The 14,962-nt window shown below is 38.3% G+C and overlaps 1 protein-coding gene and 1 pseudogene across 3 annotated transcripts in view; one reads left to right on the top strand and one right to left on the bottom strand.

Annotated features, from left to right (window-relative positions):
- The window catches only part of CD38 (CD38 molecule), a 67,563-nt gene that overhangs the window by 34,289 nt on the left and 18,312 nt on the right, over positions 1–14,962 (bottom strand). The window lies entirely within an intron of this gene.
- On the top strand, positions 5,115–5,875 carry LOC126955276 (cell division control protein 42 homolog; annotated as a pseudogene).

The raw sequence follows: 14,962 nt of genomic DNA on the forward strand, positions 1-14,962 counted from the left end.
CAATGAGAAATCTGGGGGCAGGTTTTATGAAGCTATTTCTTTTATCCTAAAGCCAAACACCTCACCTTGGTTGTGCAAGTCAATTTTTTGTTGTTGGTTTAGATATATATGTTGAAATAAAAAGGGATTGGGACTGCAGTAGACAGGGATGGGGGCAGATCTTTCCGACTAAAGAAGCAGCAGAGAAGGACTGAGTCATTTCTGGAAGTTCAATAATATTTTTCTTCAAAGATTCTTCTGTTCCAAAATTGGAAACCTTCATCAGGAGAGGTCTAGGAATACCTGCAGTTGGGACGGGGAGACAGTGTCGTGGCAATTGTTAGCTCAGCAGCCGTTCCTGAGAGCTCATTCTGTGCCTGTGATTCACTTCTTCCTAAACCAGAAGTGCTGTTGAAAGTCAGAGGTTCTCATCCCTGGCCACACTTCAAGTTCACCTGAAGAGCTTTGGAAAAGATGCAGTGCCTGCTTTCAGACCCACCAAGTCAGAATGGGGAAAGTGGAAGACCCCAGAACTAAGAATTTCTAAAGAGATCTCCCAGATGATTCTAATGGTCAACTAGGGGTGATGACAAGTAACCTAATGAAACCCTTTCATTTCGCAAATGAGGAAAAGGAAGTTTACAAAGGAAATGTGACTAGCCCGAGGTCACACAGCTGTTAAATGTTAGACAACCAGTTATTCAACTGAGTTTTCCCCAGCACTTAGGCAGACCAGAACCCACAAGTGTCTCCTGATTCCCTCCACCACCTCCCTCCGCTGCTACTGCCTTACTTTACTTCCATTTCTTACAACCAGTTAGCCAACAATCAGCAATGACTAATCATTGTAACAATTATAACAACCACAATGATTAACATTTACCAAGTGCTTTCTTCACGTAGCCATCTGGCTAAGCGTCTTACAGGCATCTCATTGGGTCCTCATTCACACAAACCTATTATCTCCAGTTTACCTATAAACTCAGAAGACCAAATAACTTGCCCAACACTCTACAACTAGAATATCCCAGCCAGAATTTGCATCTTGTACTGTCCAAGTCCAGACCACATACCCTTAAACACTTCATCAGACAGCCTCCCAAGAGGCCATCCCAAACACTGCTTCCAAGAACAGAGAGGAGCCCTCTACAATATTTTTAGAGAAAGAAAAGCTTTTTTAAATAGCTGTTTTTCCAGAGCCACCTGACCCAGCCACCATGATGGAACCAAATAGTTACCAGAGAGCCCAGACAAGGCTAATGCAATCAAGCAAACAAATCTGAAAGTAATTCATAACATCATTTTGAACTGTTCAACTATAATTCCTTCATCCTAATACCTTAAAACCAGGGCATCGTCAATGATTTTCTGTCCAAAACAAAAAAACTTGGAGAAATCACCCCACACTGATCAATCCATGTTTTAAGAATAGCTATCGCCGGACAGTAGTATAGAGTTGTTTTGTGATCTTCTATTCTCCTTCTTATATTCTCAATTTTTCTGTGATAAGCATATATTACAAAGGGGGTCATGACAAAACTTTGATTTTCTTGTTAAATTGCCTGGACAACTATACCAAATGTTGGAGAATCTTGGAGGTAAGGTCTTAGGAAATGGGAACATCTCAGGTCCAAGCACCCTTGGTGGTCACCTGTTATTTCTGTGCCTCTCCCAGGTCTCTTGGCCATGATATATCCTTTCGCATCCCTCATCCAGATAAAGACCATACTGTGTAACCAGGTAAGACAATGTTGGTGCCCCAGACCCATGTGCTGAAGTCTAATGATGTGAAATGTGGAGTGGAGTGGGAGGCTAGGACTACAGACCTCTTCCAATACAGCTTTCTCCCCAAACACTTCCTTGCATCCTTAAGCAAAATTGGATACCAAATCACACAAGAATCACAGAACATACCCAGAATCACAGTATGAATAACGTCAGGGAGACAGGGAATAAAGAGGCTTAAACAAAGCAAGGAGAGAATGAGAGAATGGCACGACCTGCAAAGCCCCGCTGGTCCTGCCTTCCTTCCTGCATGGGACACGTGTTCAGGCCCAGAAGAATGAATATGGCCACTAAGTGAGGTTTCGTGGGGTTCCTCACACAGTCAAAGGGATCTAAGGGATGAAGTCTCCAATTTATTTCAGAGAGAATTGTACAGTTTACGTGATCTTCCAGGGAATCATGCCTCATGGATTCTGTATTTAGTTTTCAGAAATAATCCTTTAATCAAGGACATCCTGCTAAGGGTATTCTAGAGATGGATCTCTTTGTTTTAGCAAATATTTTCAGTCTATCTGCCTAGAGCTCCAATAGAAAAGGAGATTAGACCGGCTCACCTGCCTTCCTCTGGTTCCCTCGAGTTCTCTCTCTCTCCTCAAATTGAGTAAAGTGATCCCAGTCTAGCTGTTTTAGCTCCTTCCTTCTGGGACCTCACATGCACGGGTTGTATTGTAAGTGGAGATGTTGGTAATGACAAAGCAGTGCAACCCCCCGACACTCAGGAGCTGGCCTGGTCCCCACAGCTGGGCGTTAGTGTTCTCCACCTGAGCATAATCAACTCCGTGGGACACTAGCATCAGACAAGGCCACTGTGTACGTGGTCTGTCACCATGATAGGCCATGATGTGAACACAAGCAAAAACGGCATCCAAACCACAAAGTAACAGCCAAACATCCTTTTATCACAGCTGATAGGAGTGACTGCAGCTTCTTTACTTATTACAGCTTCAGCCTTCTCATTCTTGCAGCCCAGTAGAGGAAATTTATTTAAACATCCTACCGCAGACTTACCACCATCCCCCTACTTCCTAGCAGCATCCAGGAAAAGCCAGCCTCCTTGAACCTTTCCCCCACATCTCCTAAAACAAGCCCAAATCCTCAGTAAGTCCTTCTAATGTCATCAGATAAAACCTGTCCCACCCTCATGGGTCCCTATGCTGAGTGTCCTCCCTTCTTGCAGACAGCAATAAACCCATCTTTTTCAATTACAGTGTGTTCCTGGTGGTCTTAGGTTGCGGAGGCATTGACAATAACAAACAATCTTGAATGGGATATTTAAGAATCAAAAGGATTATGACAATCAGACTGCCATAATCAGTGTTTATGCTTGGCCAAAGCTCCGTGATCACCTTCTGAACAAGACAACTAACCCACTGATGAAAGTTATCCTGGAAGACTGGACAAGTCTTCATCTGTTAGCAGTTTTCTGCTCACCTCCTCAAACGGTGACCTGAGGCTCAACACAGCATAGGCTGGGCATAAATGTCAAGATTCAAGGTCAATATCATGTTCTCCCCTTTCCTACCATTCTGCTCCTGCCAACAGATCCCAGACCTCTCACTCACCCTATCCCCCTGTGCATCATTCCCTCGAGTTCACCTCCTACCACTTCCTTCTACCTTCTCTGACCTACCCAAGGTGGATTGACTCCAGGTGCTCAGAGGGAGGAGGCAGCACTACCAGGAGAAAGGGAAAGTCATGATCACCAAAGAGCATTCACCACCTGCCACATTTAAATCTCACACTAGTCCATGGGCGGGGTATTAGCACCACCCCTGTTTTCGAAATAAAGAGACTAAAGCTAGAGAAGTTTATTACCTTGTCCAAGTGGCAGAGCTGCCTTACATGCCAAACTTTGTTCTTTTTGCAAAGCAATGCTGCCTCCCACAGGAAATTTACAATCATGGCCCTACCCGCAGAATAGGATTGGTTCTAACAGAAATGAGGATCTGAGACTCCAAGAGTTCTCGTTCCCCTAGATGGTACGAAAGGTTCAAGACCAGAATAGGGCAGAGTTATTCCCCAGTGCTGGGGTAAAGTGAGTCAGGCAAGAGGGCACAGGGCAGGAAGCGGTGAAAACAGATCTATTCAGTGGTTACATCCAGTTTGTCTGTTGTCAGCCTACTTCAGGTGTCATAGTGCTATGCTGGTACCTCTCTCTAAACCTGTACCATTCTCACAAAGAGCAACTATGCTTCAAAATCCCTGTCAATTAAAAAACATCACCTTCATAATGTGTCCCTCTCCAGGAAAACTCTCACACCCTAAATCCTCTTGCCTAAAAGCACTCAGATCTTGCAGGGTAATTACATTCATCCTTTGAATTTTACAGCTGTCAATTCCCATAGAGCAGGCTGTCTGGGCTCAAAGAAAACAAGCAGGTTAAAAGCTATTAATTCTCAAATTTAAGGCTATCAGAACCTGTGTTTAAGGTAAAGACTGCCACCTTGTGGGAGAAGTGAATGATTGGTGAGAGTCACTGAGACAATTAGTATTATCTAAGTAGAATCTTAAAATCAGAAAACTCTTCAGGCTGAAGGAAAGCTTAGAAATCATTAATTAGCTTAGAAGTCATCAACCCAGCAAATATTTATTGAGTACATACTAGGTGCTAGAAACACTTATGAGAACTTAGGGTATATCAGTGAACAAAACGCAGGTCTCTGTCCTTATAGGAGTTGACATTTTACTGGAACAAAGACTGACAATAAACAACAAACATAATTAATATGTAAGTTATAAAGCATGTTAGAAATTTATAAGTTCTATTGGAAAAAGGTAAAATAGAATGAATGTCAAGAGTGATGGGGGAGGAGGTATCAGTGGTATTAAATAGGGTGGCATTAAATACGGTGGACAGTTGACATTAAATAGGGGGGACATATCTGAGTAAAGAATTGAAAGAAGCGAGGGACTTAGCTCCACAAACATCTCAGGAACATTCTAGGCAGAATAAGCATCGCAAACCATGTAAGAAAAAAATTAACAAATTGGACCTTAAGTAGGTTTTTTTAAAACTTTGCTTTTTAAGAGTTTTAAAAAGTTTCCATTAAAGAAAATAGAAAGGTAAGTCACAAAATGAAAGAAAATATTTCTAGTACACATCTGAAAAAGGACCTGTTTTCAGAATATATAAGGTTCCTACAAGTCAATAATAACATCAAAAAAACTAATTTTTCTTATCACTTTTAAAGACACGTAATTGCACATATTTATGGGGTAAAGGGTGACATTTCAATACGTGCATGCAATGCATAACGATCGAATTTGGGTAACTGGCATATCCATTATCTCAAAGGTTTATCATTTCTTTGTGCTGGCAATGTACAAAATTTTCTCCTCTCAGTACTTGAACACATACAATACGCCCCGGTGGAGAAGCTGAGGTCAACATCAGATTTGAAATATTTAAAGTGGATACAAAACTATTTCAGCAATGCAGACAATTAAGTGTGGTGTTGTGGGCAATGGTGCTGTTGGTAAAACATGTCTCCTGATATCCTACACAACAAACAAATTTCCATCGGAATATGTACCAACTGTTTTTGATAACTATGCTGTCACAGTTATGACTGGTGGAGAACCATATACTCTTGGGCTTTTTGATACTGCAGGGCCAGAGGATGGTGACAGATTATGACCGCTGAGTTATCCACAAACAGATGTTATTTCTAGTCTGTTTTTCAGTGCTCTCTCCATCTTCATTTGAAAATGTGAAAGAAAAGTGGGTGCCTGAGATAACTCACCACTGTCCAAAGACTCCTTTCTTGCTTGTTGGGACTCAAATTGATCTCAGAGATGACCCCTCCACTATTGAGAAACTTGCCAAGAACAAACAGAAGCCTATCCCTCCAGAGACTGCTGAAAAGCTGGCCCGTGACCTGAAGGCTGTCAAGTATGTGGCGTGTTCTGCACTCACACAGAAAGGCCTCAAGAATGTATTTGACGAAGCAATATTGGCTGCCCTGGAGCCTCCAGAACCGAAGAAGAGCCGCAGGTGTGTGCTGCTATGACCATCTCTCCAGAGCCCTTTCTGCACAGCTGGTGTCGGCATCATACTAAAAGCAATGTTTAAATCAAACTAAAGATTAAAAATTAAAATTCGTTTTTGCAATAATGACAAATGCCCTGCACCTACCCACACGCAAGGCCCATAGGTATGGCCCCCCTTTCCCCTCCCAGTACTAGTTAACTTTGAGTAATTGTGTGTTGTCAGAAAAGTGATTAGTACTAGTTTCTGTTTTGTTGTTTCAAAACAAAAAAGGTTTTTTTTTTGTTTTTTTTTTTTGTTTTTTTTGTTTAAAAGCAAGGCATGCTTGTGGATGACTGTAACAGACTAATTGGAATTGTTGAAGCTGCTCCCTGGTTCCACTCTGGAGACATCTGGCACATCTTAGTGTTTTGTTTTGTTTTTTTTCTCCTTTTTTTGGGGGGGGAGTGTGTGTGGGGTTTGTTTTTTAGTCTTGTTTTTTTAATTCATTAACCAGTGGATAGCCCTTAAGGGGAGGAGGATGGATTGATTCCACACTCCACTTCCTAGATCTAGTTTAGAAAACATGTTCTCCATCCGGTGCTCTTAGGAAGGAGTATAGTAAATGCCTCATTTAATAACATACTCCTTTTTGAAAGTTGCCTTTTCTCTCCACCCTTGAGTAGATCCAGTATTTGATGAAACTCATGAAAGTGGGTGGAGCCTGTCTTGCCCCTCCTCTTTTCTAGGACGCACTATATGTGACTGTGACTTTCAAGGACAATTTGTTTGCCATTCACTGTTTTTTTGGGGAAGTTGATTTCTAACTTCTTTCACTGATAAATGAAGAAAAGTATTGCACCTTTGAAATGCACCAAATGAATTGAGTTTGTAATTTAAAAATTTTTTTCCCTCTCAGTCATTATCTTATATGCTTAGCATAGATTTGCAGCTCAGTAGTATATGGTGTTCCTAGAACGCAGCTGAAGACCTGGTATGTAGAGGAAATACGAGGGGTGGTGCTAGAAGACAGACATCTGTGGAATGATTCACATCTTCTCAAGTTAGGAGGATAGAGGCCTGCTTCATTAAGAAGCTGGGGGTAGGGTGGGGGTGGGGAGAACACTTAACAACATGGGGACCAGTCAGGGGAATCCCCTTATTTCTGTTTTGCATATGAGGAACACTAGAGCAGCCAGGTGAGGCTCTCTAGTTTAATAAAAATCATGGAAAGGGTCTTAATGAAGACTCTTAATAAGTGTTAATAGGGATTTTATCAGCTTATTTTGGTTGCAGTTTCCAATTTTTAAAAATGTTGAGGTAATCTTTCCCACCTTCCCAATCCTAATTCTTGTAGATTCATTAGTGTTGAACCAATGCTTTCTCGTGTCTCAATTCTTTGTATATGCATTCTTTTCAGATGTATTAAACAAACAAAAACCTTCCACAAGCCAGCCTGAGGGTTGTTATTTTCCCTCTGTCTCTTACTTTTCAGATACTGAGGAGTGGGAACTTAACTCTTGATAACATCAATTTCTAACAAACTTTGAGATAAAATTTTAAAGCTTTATTATTTTTATTTTATTTTCTGGCATTTAGTTTGAGATAATATTTGGCCCTCTATATGTTCAGGTTTGTGCTTTCTCCCCTACATTTGACACTTCCCTTAAATACCAAGTAGGTCCATAATAATTCTTAGTGAAGCAGTGTTCTGGAAGCTCACTGCTCATGGTGGAAGGAAATGTTAGTGTACCTTTAATCCATAGATCATTGGAAAGCAGCTCCTTTCCCAAGGTTTCTACATCAGTGGTTCTCAAACTTGGCTGCTTACTGGAGTGCGCTTGAACAATGTGATTTTTAAGTTTTCCAGGCTTTCTAAAATGTAGCCAAGTTTGGGAACCACCACTCGTAGGTGGTTATCTCAAACTACTTCTATCAGAATACAGACTGTGTGCTGTGAATCTGAATATGGGCTACATTTTCTTTAGGTAGCAAGAATGGTTTATTTACCTTTAGGACATTATACTGATCTGCTTGAGAATCTTAGAAACTAAGAACCCTTAAAATCAGTTAAGGTTGATACACTGTGGTGTCATTTTGATAGTTCTCTGCATGGAGTCATGTTTGGCATGATTTGCATACTGTGCTAGAATTAAGCTGGGTTGGTTGAGAAGGGGTTAGGAAGAGGCAGATGTAAGCTTCAACAGTTCTAACCAAGAAATGCATCTTATTTATTCCTCGTTGACCATACTAGGGAGAGATACCTGGATCATGTGACGCCCTGGAAAGCAGAGACATAGGTATCCTTAGTGTAGTCAGGGGCATATAGGTCCTTAACTATTGCTATATCTTTGTCCTAAAGCAATGCTTGACATGATATGGCTCTAGAAATAGTCATTGGATGGGTGTATTATTTTATAAATAAGTAAGTGAAATAAAGCAGGTCATACTATGAATTATCCATGTATCAGAAGAACAAGGATGACAAGGGGATTGATTGAAGCTAACGTTTTCTTAAATATTTTCAAATTGATTTCTGCATGTCAGAAGAACTTGGGTAGCAAATGGATGCAGCTTAGGTTTCCCATTTAAATATTGTTTTCTGTTTGACTTAACAAACTTGTTGATAGTCGTGACTTAGAAGGTGAGTGATATTCTCCAGGGAGTATGATTTAGAGGCTGGAAAGGGTTATAGAAAAGTCCTTACAGGCTTAGTTTGTGTCCGAATTTACAGCATTTAATACAATGTTAATATCTTATTGCTATTTGTAAGTGTTTTACTGAACATCTTAGAAATTGGTCTTATAGTTTGTTAAAGTGATGTTCTTCAAGCTGGACTTCATGCCACAAGGGGAGTGCATTCTAAGGGGGAAGAAAAGGATTGTGGTTTGAAAGAACAATTGTAGTATTTCCTTCATTCTGAGGTGTATTTTTCTCACATTTTCATATTGTAATCAGGATACCTCTTAACATTGGTGTACATTTAATGTAGTAGTACTTTTTCTCCTTTTATCCTGCAAGTTGTCACTAAATTTATGCTATCATAATTGTTACCTTCATAGAACGCATAAAATAGTGGTACTTCTTAAAAAAAAACATACAATAAATTATTGTTCACTATAGTCACCCTACAATGCTATAGAAAACTAAAACTAAAACTTATTTCTCCTATCTATATATAATTTTGTATTCATTGATCAACCTCTATCTCCCTACCCTTCTCAGCTTCTAGTAACCACTGTTCTACTCTCTACTTCTCTGAGATCAGCTTCTTTAGCTCCCACATGTAAGTGAGAATATATGAAACTTGTCTTTCTGTGCCTGGCTTATATCATTTAACATAATGTCCTCCAGGCTCATCCATGTTGCCACCAATGATAGGATTTTATTCTCTTCTATGGCTGCATACTATTGTCTATATATACCACATTTTCTTTATCTCTTCATCTGTTGATAGACACTTAGGTGGATTCCATATCTTCATTATTAGAAATGAAACTGCAGTAAAGATGGGAGTGCAGGTATCTCTTTGACATATGATTTTATTTTCTTTGGATATAGGTCCAGTAGTGAGATTACTGGATCATATGGTAGTTCTATTTTTAGCCTGTTAAGGAACTTCCATACTGCTTTCCATAATAGCTGTACTAATTTACATTCCTTCCTGTGTGAGAATTTTCTTTGTCGCTTATACACTGTTGGTGGGAATGTAAATTAGTTCAGCCACTGTGAAAATCACTTTGGAGATTTCTTAAAGAACTGTTAATAAAATCTGAACTACCATTCAACCCAGCAATCCCACTACTGGGTATACGCCCAAAGAAAAATAAATTGTTCTACCAAAAAAAAGACATGCACTTATATGTTCATTACAGCACTATTCACAATAGCAAAGACATGGAATCAACCTAGATGCCCATCAATGGCCGATTGGATAAAGAAAATGTGGTGGTGTGTATGTACCATGGAATACCATGCAGTCATAAAAAGAAGAATGAAATCATGTCTTTTGCAGCAACAAGAATGCAGCTGGAAGCCATTATCCTAAGCAAGTTAACACAGAAACAGAAAACCAAATACTATAGTTTCTCACTTATAAGTGGGAGCTAAACATTGGGTACACATGGGCATAAAAATGGCAATGCTAGGCACTGGGGAGTATAAGAGGAGGGAGAGAAGGAGGAAGGAAGGGTTGCAAAACCACATATTGGGTACTATGCTCACTACCTGGGAGATGGGTTCAGTCATACTCTGAAACCTCATCATCATGCAACGTACCCTTGTAACAGACCTGCACATGTACCCTCTGAATCTAAAGTAAAAGCTGAATTTTTTTAAAGTTTTATTTTATCTGCATTCTTGCTAGCTTTGTTATTTTTTCCTCTTTTTGATAATAGCCACTCTAGCTGGCGTGAGATAATCTCTCACCGATTTTGATTTGCATTTCCCTAATCATTAGTCACACAGAGCACTATTTCAAATACTTAGTGGCCATTTTATGTCTTCTTTTGAGAAACATCTGTTCAGATCAATGGCCAATTTTAAAAATCAGATTATTTGACTTTTTGCTGTTTAAGTTCCTTGTATATTCTAGATATTAATTCCTTGTCAGAGAAATCGTTTGCAAAGATTTTATCCCATTCTGTAGTTTGTCACATTACTCTGCTGACTGTTTCCTTTGCTGCACAGAAATGTTTAGTTTGACGTAATCCCATTAGTCTATTTTTGCCTTTGTTGACTGTGTTTTGGAGGTCTTATCCAGAAAATCTTTGCTCAGAACATTTCCCTTACGTTTTCTCTTAGTAGTTTCATTTGGGGCCTTACATTTAAGTCTTTGATTTCATTCGTTTTGAGTTACTTTTTGTATATTATGATAGATGGGGCTCCAGTTTCATTCTTCTGCATAGTTTCATTCTTCTGCATATGAATATCCAGTTTCCCCAGCAACATTTACTGAAAAGCGTGTCCTTTCTTCAGTTTATACTCTTAGTGCTGTTGTAGAAAATCAGTAGGCCATAAATATGTGAATTTATTTCTGGGTTCTCTATTCTGTTCCATTGGTTTACGTGTCTGCTTTAATGCCAACACAATCTTGTTTTACTATAGCATTATAGTATATTTTAAAGTAAAATAGTGTGATCCCTCCAGTTCTTTTTGCTCAGAATTGCATTGGCTTGGCCAGGAGCAGTGACTCATGCCTGTAATACCAGCACTTTGGGAGGCTGAGGCAGGTGGATCACTTGAGGTCAGGAGTTTGAGACCAGCCTGGCCAACATGGTGAAACCCTATCTCTACTAAAAATAGGGCATGGTAGTGCATGCCTGTAATTCTAGCTACTGAGGTGGCTGAAGCAGGAGAATTGCTTGAACCCGGGAGACAGAGATTGCAGTGAGATGAGATCATGCAACTGCACTCCAACCTGGGTGACAGAGGGAGACTGTCTCAAAAATAAAATGAAATAAAATAAAACAAACAATTGCTTTGGCTATTTGGGGTCTTTTATGGTTCCTAACAAATTTAAGAGGTTTTTTTTCCATTTCTGTGAAAAATACCATTGAAAATTCGATAGGGATTGCATTGAATCTGTAGATTGCTTTGGGTAGTATGGAATCTTAACAGTATTGATTTTTCCAAGCCATGAACATGGGATATCTATCCAATTTTTATGTCCTCTTTAATTTCTTTTATTAGTGTTCCGTAGTCTATCTGTCCAATTTTTATGTCCTCTTCAATTTCTTTTATTAGTGTTCTGTAGTCTAGAGATCTTTCACCTCTTTGGTTAAATTTACTCCTAGGTGGGTTTTTTTTTGGGGGGGGGGTAGCTATTATAAGTGGGGTTCCTTTTACAGATAGTTTATTATTGGTGTATAGAAATGCTACTGATTTTTGTATGTTGATTTGGTATCTCACAACTTTACTGAATTTGTATATCAATTCTAAGAGTTTTTGGGTGGAGTCTTTAGATTTTTCTATATATAAGAGAATGTCATCTGCAAACATGGTCAATTTGACTTATTCCTTCCAAATTTGGATGTCTTTATTTCTTTCTGTTGCCTAATTGCTCTGGCTAGAACTTCCAGTACTACGTGGAATAAGAGTAGTGAGGGTAAGCATTCTTGTCTTCTTCCAGTTTTAGAGAAAAAACTTCCAACATTTCCCTGTTCAGTACAATGTTAGTTGTGGATTTGTCACATATGGCCTTTATTAAGATAAAGTGTGTTTCTTCTTCTAAACCTAATTGTTTGAGAGTTTTTATCAGGGAGGGATGTTGAATTTTATCAACTGTTTTTCTGCATCTATTGTGGTGATCATGATTTTTATCCTTTATTCTGTTGATGGGATGTATTATGTTTATTGATTTGCATATGTTGAACCAATCTTGCATCCCTGGAATAAATCCCACCTGGTTTTAGTAAATAATCTTATGAATGTGCTGTTGGATTCAGTTTGCTAGTATTTTGTGGAGGAACTTTCCATTTATGTTCATCAGGGATACTGGCCTGCAATATTATTTTTTTGTTGTTGTATCCTTGTCTGGTTTTGTATCAGGTTAATTCTGGCCTTATAGAATGAGTTTGGAAGAATTCTCTTCCCTTCAATTTTCTGGAATAGTTTGAGAAGAATTGGTAGCTATTTTTTAAATTTTGGTATAATCCAGCAGTAAAGCCATCCAGTCGTGAGTTGTTTTTTTTAAAAAAATTGGGAAACATTTTGTTGTTATTTAATAAATATTATTATTGAGGTTCCTCCTTGTTATTGCTGTGTTTGGATTTCGTATTTCTTCCTGGTTCAATCTTGGTAGATTGTAGGTGGCCAGAAATTTATCCATCTCCTCTGGGTTTTCCAATTTATTGGTGTTCATAATAGTCTCTTATGCTCTTTTATATTTTTGTGGTATCAATTGTAACATCTCCTTTTTCATTTATTTGGTTCTTCCCTCTTTTCTCTTAGTCTAGGTAATGCTTAGTCAATTTTTTTTTGAAAAACAACTTTTCATTTTGTTGATCTTTTGTATTACTTTTCCAACCTATTTCATTTATTTCTGTTCTGATCTTTATTATTTACTTCCTTCTACTAATTTGGAGTTTGGGGGTGTTGCTGTTGTTGTTGTTTTGCTTTTGTAGTTTCCTGAGGTTCACTGTCGTTTGTTTTAAATCTTTCTACTTTTTTGATGTAGGCAATCATTACTATGAACTTTTCTCCTAGTACTACTTTTACTGTATTCCATAGATTTTGGTACGTTGTGTATCCATTTTTATTTGGTAGGCATGTTTTCATCATTTTTCAGTAAGTTTTTTTATTTTTCTTAATTTCTTCATTGACCCATTGGTCATTCTGGAGTATGTTGCTTAATTTCCAAGTATTTGTACAAAAAAAAAAACCCTAATTTTTAAAGATGGGCAAAAGATTTGAACACATACTTCAAAAAGCCTATGAGATGATCCTCAGCATCATTAGTCATGGGGGAAATGCAAACTACAACCACCATAAAATAACATTATAAATTTTTAGATGGCTATGATGTAAAAGTCTGACAATACCAAATGTTAACAAGGACATAGAACAACCAGAATATCCACACGCTGATACTACACATGTAAAACTATACAATTGCCTTATAAAATGGTTTGATGGTTTCTCAAAAAGTTAATCAACTTATCTACCATATGGCTCAGCTATTCTATTTCTGGGAGTTCACTCAAGAGAAATAAAACCGTATGTGTAAGAATTAAAGAAAGAGGAAAGAAACACGAAAGGTAGCTTGCCAGTTAAGACAGGTTTATTTTAGAGAAAACCCGTAAGGAGCTCTTGGCCGAGCTAGGTAAGAGGCACACTCTCTTACAGACTAAGAGTTTTTAAGGATTTAGGATGGGAGAGTTTATTAGAAGCTTGGACTGCTTTTGTGTTTTTTGTTGTGCTTATCTGGGAGGGAGAGTTGTGTGTCTGTTTTTATACATTTTCTGTAGCTGCAGGCATACCCCCCGAGTCTGCTTTTCGCTTCCCTATTTTAGTGCACCTGAAGGTAAAAGAATGTGTTTATTAACGCCCACTGTCTTACTGGGGCCCACTGTATGAGGGTGAAGTTTGGCAGTTACCCAAGAGATTTTTCTCCCACCTCCCTCTGTGCCTGAGCTGTTTTATCTGTGTTTTACTGTTTGCTCTTTCTGGCTACTTGTAGTTAGAAGAGAAGTGATTTCCTTGAGATGCATGAGGCTAAAAATGGAGCTGGAACTTAAAGTGGCAGTGTTTGTCCGATGACAGTGCTCCTGCTCTGCCAGTATGTCCATACAATAACTTGTACACTAATGTTCAATGAACCTATATTCATTGTATCCAAAAAGTGAATACAAGCCAAATGTCTATCAACAGGTAAATAGATAAACAAATTGTGATATATACACACAATAGACTCAAAAGTAAAAAGAAACAAGCTATTAATACATACAACATGGATGAATCACAAAAACATCATGACAAAGACATACAACTCAGACACAAAAGAGTACATGATATGTATTCCATTTATATAAACTTCTTAAAAATGTAAATTTATCTCCAGTAACAGAAAGCAGACATGTTCTACTGGATATCAAAGCATTAGTAATTTAAACAACGTGGCAGTGGTATAGCAACAAACAGACCATAAAACAGATTGGAGAGTCCAGAAATAAACTGACATACATAAAGAAACACAAGATGCAGTGGAAGTGGTATCCGAAAGCCCTCGATAAAGGATGGATTATTTGATTAACAGTACTCACACAACTGACTATCCATCTGGGGGAAAATGAAATGGGCTTCCTAATTTCACCACACACAAAAAAATTCCAAGTGGATTAAAGATCTAACTATGAAAAGCAAACATTTAACATTTTTAGAATATATATAACCCTTTTGTGATCTCACATTAAAGAAATCGGTTCTTAAATAAGATACAAAAGGCAAAACCATAAAAGAAAACATAAATTTGATCATATTTAAATCTTTAGTAAATAAGGGACATGATAAATATAGAGTCAAGAGTTAAGCCATAGACTGGGAGACTATATTTGCAATCCACATAACTGACAGAAGATTATCCTGAACGTGTAACCAGACAATTCAACATAAGAACAAGCAAAAGACAGAAACAGGCTTTTCACAGAATGACCTGAATGACAAATAAACACATAAAAAGATAATTACTTGTGTTAATGATCAGGGAATTAAAAAGATAAAACAACAAGGAAA

The sequence above is a fragment of the Macaca thibetana genome, chromosome 5 (genome assembly GCF_024542745.1).
Source record: "Macaca thibetana thibetana isolate TM-01 chromosome 5, ASM2454274v1, whole genome shotgun sequence".
Lineage (NCBI taxonomy): Eukaryota > Metazoa > Chordata > Mammalia > Primates > Cercopithecidae > Macaca > Macaca thibetana.